The sequence below is a fragment of the Rhinolophus hipposideros genome (assembly GCF_964194185.1).
Source record: "Rhinolophus hipposideros genome assembly, chromosome: 14".
NCBI lineage: Eukaryota > Metazoa > Chordata > Mammalia > Chiroptera > Rhinolophidae > Rhinolophus > Rhinolophus hipposideros.
The window spans coordinates 15,359,374-15,367,091 of NC_138060.1; positions in this window are offsets into that span (position 1 = coordinate 15,359,374).

Sequence of the window (7,718 nt, forward strand, 5' to 3'; positions counted from 1 at the left end):
GGCTTCAGGGGAAGCATCCTAGCTGTCTTCATGTGGGTTCCCCAGGAGCAACCCCCGGGATTTATTTGGGAAATGATTCAAGAAAACACCAATAGAGGGGTGGGGAAGTAAGACAAGAAAGAAAAGGAGCCAGTAAAGGATTTGTTGTTGACTCAACTACTGCTGTGCTGCGTGGAGCTGCCCCATGGGGACCTGTTGGAATCGGTATGGAACACACACCCCAGAGAACTCTTAGTCACGGGTGAGAGAGCTGGGATCCCTGTGTACCAACGCCCATCAGTCATTGTTCGAGGGCTGCTAGTGTTGGGGCCCATGTGGCTTCCAGGGTGCTTTTCCTCTGTCCTGTGCAGGTAAGAGTGGCCATCTTGGCTTCTCAGAGAGTCCTCAGCCAAGAGATGTCCACTCCAGCCACTTGAGCCCACTGAGATGGTGGTTCCAAGAAAGACGGTGTTAAGGCCCTTACGTAGGGTCTCTGAGAAGGGCCCTCCGGCCCTCAACCAAACCCTGGAAGCAGAAAGCACTGGTCCTCAGGCTCCTGGAGTGTGTACCAGGGAGACTGCAAGGCTCATAGAAAAGCTGCCCACACCCCAAGTGCACATGCCCTGAGCAGTGGAGCAGCAGAGGCCCAAGTCCTGTGCATGCCACTGGAGGTGGAGCTCACAGTTCCCAAGCCCTCGTGACAGGTAGGGCTTCAAATGTGCCAAGGAGGTCTGGGGTCGACAAGGACGGAGTGGAAACCTTTGACGGGGCCATGTTGAGCTGGGACAAGGTCTGTGGTTGCAGAGGGGTCAAGATCCATGTTCAGAGCCTCGTGGGTCAGCTGTGAGCAGGACTGGCTGAGGAAGGAGCCCAGCCAGCCACCCTGCCAGCCACCCATTTTTAAATGGGAAGTTTGTTGGCAGCCCCAACAAACCACTTACACAGACACCCACATCAATATAATGCTTGGCAGCTTTACATAGCAGATGAATTTGCTCATTCCTCCCGTTTTGTTCCAAGTGGCCAGGCCGTCTGCCCACACCTGACAGTCAGTGCTGACAAAGGGCTGCCGCTGAACTCCAACACCCTTCCTTCCCCACCCCCATGACTAACTGAGTCTAGTTGTGTGAGGGGCTTCCGAAAGCCGTGGACCCCGACCAAGCCACCCCTTTTCTCTCAGCTGACTCACTTCTGTTCTAACCAGTAGTTACCACAGGCAATGTAGCTGAACAGAAAGACCAGCCAGGCCTGTCTGTCAGGCATTAAATATGATAAAATGGCCACATCACCCACAATTGTTGGCAATGAGAAAAAAATAAATAAATAGAAAACATCTGGCCAGATACCCACTCTGGGAATGAAGGAGGTAGGAAATTCCCATTATTACCATAAACGACCTCTGTATGTTTGGATTTTTTTTCTTTACAACAAGGAAGAATGCCTATGAAATTAAAATAGAACCAATAAGAATGGCCAAAGTGAGGAAAATGAGGTTCAGAGAAGACAAGTGACTTGTCCAAAGTCATACAGTTAAGGAGCCTCAGAACAGGCCAAGAACAGGGCTAGGCAGAACTCTTGGCAGTGGCACTATTTTACAAGGACATGGTGTGGCCGCCTGACTTTAAGACAAGACACATGGTACTGTTCTAGAGGCTGCATTGCACAACACTTTACAGAAGATTGAGGAAAATGTCAATGGGATGGATCAGAGAATCAGAAAAAGGATCTCCTTGAGATGGGGAGCTTGGAAAGGCAGCGTCTGCTAAAACTGGTCAGTCTGCACTCTTCTGTGGAGAACTGCCCTCAGGCTCTGCTTTGCGCCTGGCTCAAAGAAGACAAGCCAGGAAGTGCCAGAGTTTCTGTCTTTCTAAGATAGGCCACGGCTAATGACTGCTTGGCTGAGACTGGGAAAGCCCAGCTCCCTGCCCTGGGGCATGACAACCATGAGGCTTAATTTACACTGCAGAGTTCCCGTGGGATCAAACTGAATCTGGGACTCTGCCTGAAAGCATCCCTTTGCTTGGTTGCTTCCCCTTCTCCATCCTGCTGCCCCACGCACTTACCCATCTCCCCCAGGGGCCAGTCCTTAGTAAATCACCTGCACAAGAATCCTCATCCCAAAGTTGGCTCCCGGGGAACCCCTCCTACGAGAGGCCGTGGGCATGGCTCCCTGAATGGGACTGAGCCGCGGACTGGGACTAGGAAACAAGACCACTGGTCTACAGCAATTGTTGTTATAAAAAGGTCAGTTCTCCGGAAGGAAAAGCTCCGAGGGAGGGATCTGCCCTTGCCGCTCCCACGTGGAGCCTGTGGGAGAGGCCGTGTGCTGGTGCACACTTGGGAACACGAGGCCGAGACTGCAGGTTATGCCCCTTCCGCCTCTCCCTCCTGGACCAGGCACAGGGCTCAGTTAGCTCATCCTCCAGATGGGGTTATGGAAAAGGAGCCCAATAAACCATCAGCTGTACCACCAAAACCCACCAAGGAGACAGTATTCTAGAGCCAGCCACCCTGCCCCACCCCGGGGTGGGCATCGCAAAGAGGCAGACGTCAGTCAGACTCCCAGCATTATTGGCCAGCATAGGGACCGCCTGGTCAGCTCAGGATTGGGGCAGGACAGAGTCCAAAAAGATGGCTGTAAAGAGCTGAGTCCGTATCACTGAGTCTGTTACCCATTAAAAGTCAGTTTCCTCACTCGACGGTTACTACTACCAGTTATGTGTCAGGAACTGGGTAGGCACTGGTGGTACTATGGTGAAGGGAACCAGGCACAGTCCCTGCTCCTCGTCTAGGGGGGACACAGGTCAAGAAGCAATATGGCTCGATAAGGGCTAAGTTAGGAGAAGGACTGCAGGATCGGGGAAGGCATTCTGGAGGCAGCAGCATCCACAGTCGGTCTTAGGAATGCGTAGGAGTCCCACAGAGAGCGGAAGGAGCAGTGTGCCAGTCGAGGAAACGCAGCATGGACAAGGCCTGGGTGCTAGAGACGCCTGGAAGAGGCAGAGCGCCGGTGATATGGGCGGAGGCATCAGGGCAGAGGGCCTGAAAGACCTTGTGCTCTGGGCACAGGGGCTGGGACTTTGTCCCGGGGCTATGGGGGACACGCTGAGAGATTTGCAGTTTTTACAAATTCCTCCTGATTGCTCTGTGGAGAAGGGAGTGGAGGCAGGGAGGCCAGTGAGGAAGCTTCTGTATCATCCATGGAGAGAGAGTGGTGGCCGGGACCAGGAGATGGCATGGGGATGGGAAAAGGGGGACCAGTCCCAGGGATATTCAGGAAGTAAAACGGACAAAACTTGAGGACTGATGTGTTTATCATCGGGCTGGACAAGCCTTCAGGAATCTTTACAAGCTACTCATAGCCTCAGAATTTTGGGCTTGTATTTCCCTACCCGCTCCCCACCAACATGCCTCTTCTCTCTCCCAGGGAGTGAGGATGGGGAGAAGAGCGGGAATACTATCTACCGGTTCCCTCAGCCACAGGGTCTTCCCAGAGGCTGTAAGTCCGATCCTTGCCAGTGGGTGGCAGCCCAAGATAGAAAGGGAACAGTGGCAAGGTTTCCCCAGTCCAGCCAGTACTTGGGAGATGTGTTGTGTTTAAAGGACGGCTTACCTGGGACTTGCCAGTGGGCAGTGGATTTGCCATCACTGTTATAAACAGCATCATAACAACACCGAACTTCTATGAAGAATTGCTGTTATCCAAATATTCTCTGTGCAGTTTTGCATGAGTTACCTCATTTTATCCTCACAGCCCCATGGGGTGGGGCCATTGTTATCCCCTTTTACACATGAGGAAAATGAGGTTCAGAGAAGACCAGTGACTTGTCCAACGTCATGCAGTTAAGAAGCCACAGAATACGGATTGGAATCCCAATCTATCTCCATCACTAGGGAAAAAGACTCTTCAGAAACACTTGCCCTAAAACTATTCTGAGGTAAACAGCATCCACCCCCAACTCCTCCTCCCCTCCCCCTTCCTCCTCTTCCTCCTGAATGCCTCCGAAGACATTTGAAAATTGCTCAGAACCTCTGGGTCAACATTTGTATCTGCCATCTTTGCTTTGGGAAAGATGGAGAGGGCGTGGGTTTGAGAGATTTGGAACTCCTCATTTCAAAACCCTCCCACATTTTGCAAGCCTTGCTTCCTTCTAAAATGTTTATCCCCATTTTGCAGATGGAGAAAGAGAGGCTAAGAGCAGTGGCCCGGCCACACAGTGAGACAGGGCAAAGCTGGACCAGAAACACCTGGTCCTTGGCACTTCACCACCAGCTGTCATTTCATAAATCATTGTGTCTGTATTACAAGCACCTCCTCTGTGCCAGGCCCTGTGCTCCAGGGCCACCACCTCCATTCCTCCTGCCCACAGCATGGGGTCCAAATGTTGTATTTCAGACCCACATCCCGCCAGGAGCCTGGCTTCAGACCTTCAGCTAATCGAGGCCCCCAGTCAACCAGGCTTTCAGTGCAGCTCATAAGTCATATCTCAGCAAGACTCCAAGCAGATGGGAAAGAATTAATAAATGTGTAAAATTCTTTTTATCTCCTCCCATCCCACCAACAGGCAAGCTGATGGATAATTTGGGGATAGCTGCCAAAGGAGTTTGATCTTCAAGGTTGACTTATGGCATTTTTACGGCTCTGGATGACTGCCAATTTAGTCATTGCCCTTTACAATTTTGTGAACGCTCTTCTTACGACAGGAAATCAGAAGCTGTACCCTAGCCATGATTGGAACAGGGAGAAAAAGAACAGGGAGCAGCCGTGGCAAGGGCTGGACCCAGGAGAAGGGACAGAAGGAAGCCTCACATTTTGTTTGGCTGGAGGGGGCATGGGTGTTAAGAGAAATAAGCAACAACAAAAACAACAGCATTAATAATTGCCATGCAGGGAGCACTTGCAATGAGTCAGTTAAGAACGCTATATACAAGTTGGACAATTAAGTTCGCGAATTCATCCTAGAAAAAGTGCTACATACCTCATTGCTGAATATCACCAGGGTCACCTTCGAAGTACTCCCCTTTGGAAGCTATGCACCAACGCCAGCGCCTAGTCCACCCTTCAAAGCAATTTTGGAACTCTTTTTCTGGAATGGCCATTAGAGCTGTCATCGTATTACCCTTGATGTCCTGAATGTCATCAAAATGTCTTCCTTTCAATATTTCCTTTATTTTCGGGTAAAGAAAGAAGTCACTGGGGGCCAGATCAGGTGAGTAGGGAGGGTGTTCCAATACAGTTATTTGTTTACTGGCTAAAAACTCCCTCACAGACAGTGACACGTGAGCTGGTGCATTGTCGTGATGCAAGAGCCACGAATTGTTGGTGAAAAGTTCAGTCGTCTTAACTTTTTCATGCAGCCTTTCCAGCACTTCCAAATAGTAAACTTGGCTAACTGTTTTTCCAGTTGGTGCAAATTCATAATGAATAATCCCTCTGATATAAAAAAAAGGTTAGGGGTGGCCAGTTAGCTCAGTTGGTTAGAACATGGTGCTAATAACACCAAGATTGCCGGTTGGATCCCCGCATGGGCCACTGTGGCCTGCGCCCTCCTTACAAAAAAAAAAAAAAAGTGTTATGCAAAAAAGGTTAGCAACATCGGTGCAACAAGTTCACGAACTTAATTGTCTGACTTTGTATTTAAGAGTATTTTGTTTACTCCTCCTCCATCATTTCTTCATCCACTCTACCAATACTTATTAAGTGATTACAATGTGCCAAGCACTATTCTAGACCCAGAGGGTAACCTGATGAACAAGACAGACCAGGTCCCAGCCTTTATGGAGCTGTCATTACAGGTGGAGAAGACAAACAATAAACAGAAATAATATCATTTCAGTTGTTGATAAATGCTATGAAAATATAATAAAGATAGAGAGTCTGGGAAGCTGCTTTGCATAGGGAGTCAGGGAAGGCTTCTCTGAGGAGGTGATAATTGAACCTGAAGGATAAAAAGAAAAGAAACATGCAAAGATCAAAAAATGAAGTCAAGGGAGAGAGACGGGAAACATTCCAGGCAGAGAGAACAGCAAGAGCAAAGGTCCTGAGGTGAGGGGAAATGTGGTATGATCCAGGCACCGTCATGTCAGGAAGAGAGGTGGGTGGGAGATGAGGTCCGAGAGGCAAGCAAGACTTGATAGATCATGTGTGAACCATGGAGGATTTCATTCAATGGGCAAAGACAGATCTAGTACACCTAATCCTTGACTATACCACAAACTGCCATTTCATAAATCATCACAACCTCCTCTGTACTGTACTAGGCACTGTACTAGAAGAAAGGGAAGGGTGACAAGTTTTCCCCCACCCACCCAGTTCTTGGGAAAGGGGTTGTGCTTAATGGACTGGTTACCTGGGACGTGCCAGTGGGCAATGGGTTTACCATCATTATTATTAACAGCATCATAACAACAACACCTAACTTCTATGGAGAATTGTTGCTGTCTAAAGATGCTCTGCTCAGAGCTGTACATGAATTACCTCATTTCATCTGCACAGCTCCATGGGGTGGGACCATTGTTATTCCCCTTTGGTCAAGAGGAAGGTTATAAAACAGAATGACATGATCTGATTTATGCTTTAACAAAACCGTGGCTTCAGCGGCACCCACCTTCCCCTTTTAGCCCTCAGAGCAACCCTGTGCTGTATGATTGTCTGACCCCCACACACACAAAGATGAAGAAACTGAGGCTCACAGAGGGCAAATCATGTCCCCCGGGTCACTCAGTGAAACAGGGGGTCCTTAGAACTTTGATTAAATTTAGTTTTAAATCTTAACTCTAGAAATCATCTCTGCATCTCTCTATGCCCCTCAGAGACCTAGCCTTTCCCCCCAGACAATCAACACTCCCCAAGGGAGCAGAAGACGGTAGCTGAGACATGACTAATGGTCACGTGGTCTGGGCCTCAGGCAGCTAAAGATAACATCTTGACCGAAGTTATGGTTCAGCTCCTCAGCCCTAAGGTGGAACGACCCCCTGGCTACTTTCCCATGAGACCAGACAGAAGGACAGCAGAACAGACCTCAGAACTGTCCTCAAGACCTGAAGAAATGATTCACTGCCTTTACTCACCTCTGACCAATCAGCTCCCAACACGACCCCAAATCTATAACCTGGAGTGTCTTTGCTCTATATAATCTGTAACCTACACACCATTCAGTTCAGGCTTTTGAGCATGAGCTTCCCGTTCTCCTGGACGGCACCCTTCATCAATAAAATAGCCAATATTTCTCCACTGCAATCCTCACTGTTTAGTATTTGGCTCTGGGGTCACTTGGTGGACAACCTCTTTCTGCTCTATAACAACAGCTGTGAAAAGCACAGCTATGATTCAAGTCCAAGGTGATTCCAGCCTTAATCTTGCCCCATGTTTGTGACAAAGCGAAGGAAGTGGGTGGCAAATAAGGAGGAGGGGACTGCCAGGGGGTACTGTGAGGACTTGCACCAGGGCCTACAGTCTGGCCTCCAGATATTTTCCTGGCCTGAGCCCAGACCAGCCAACCTCCAGCCTTTCCCGCCTGGACTGCTGCCCCATTGAATAAAGTATTCTGCTCGGGGAGAGCCCTGGCCACAAGTTTCTTCAAAAATCTACATTAATAGGACTGTGCAGCCTGAGGCATACATCCCCCTGCAAGCCTGCCCCAGCCCTGTGCCCTGGCCGCCCCACGCAGCTTACACTGTCTGGGCCCTGTCTGTTGAGCAGTGCCCAGCCTGGCAAGAAGGCCAAGTCCTGCCCGCTG